This window comes from Mastomys coucha, unplaced genomic scaffold (genome assembly GCF_008632895.1).
Source record: "Mastomys coucha isolate ucsf_1 unplaced genomic scaffold, UCSF_Mcou_1 pScaffold1, whole genome shotgun sequence".
Lineage (NCBI taxonomy): Eukaryota > Metazoa > Chordata > Mammalia > Rodentia > Muridae > Mastomys > Mastomys coucha.
The window spans coordinates 46,995,075-46,995,863 of NW_022196891.1; positions in this window are offsets into that span (position 1 = coordinate 46,995,075).

Below are 789 nucleotides of genomic sequence, written 5' to 3' on the forward strand. Positions count from 1 at the left end.
CATCATGCTTCTTAAATGGACATAAACAAGTCTTTAAAATTGAATTCCCCAGTCTACCTTACCAAATGGCACTGATTCAGACTATTTCAGCATTATTACAATCAAGGAACAAATTACCAGCTCGTTTTTTTAAGATTTGACATAAGAAGCATAGGAGGGAGAGAAGGAGGGAAAGAGAAAGAGAGAGACAGAGAGAGAGAGAGAGAGGGAAAGAGAGAGAAAGAATAACTTTCAGTGAAAGTACAAAGCCCGCCCATGATGAGGTGAAATTAAGGACAATATCTTTGTCTTAGAAACTTAAAAGCCATTTGCTCTTTGCACGAATCAACATGATTTTTGTTTGCAGAGTTCCGGCCACCAGATCTCCGAGAGAACTGGAAGGAAGACAAGAGAGGCCGGTCACGAGCACAGGCCGAGGCTCCTGGCTACTACGGCAATCACGTCAGGCTGTGACAGTGAACCTGGACCCTTCCGAGTCCGCCGCTCCACGCTCCGCGGCGCGGTTCTCCGCTTCCAGGTGGACAGAGCAGCGGCGTCCCGCGTCCCGCGCCCCTCGCCCGGGACCGAGCCGCACCACCCACCCAAAGCACCTCGGCCTGCCGGGCAAACAACCGCAACGCTCTCAGCCCACCGGCTCGCTGGGCGAGCCACCTCAGAGCTCTCAGCTAAGCCGCTCTCCACGCCCTGGACCCTCAACACTCACCATCCCCGGAGCAGGTTCCCGCGGCTGCAGCCATTTGAATGCGCGCCTCGCTTCCTGATTGGTCGCTGGGCGTAGCGTCAAACGCT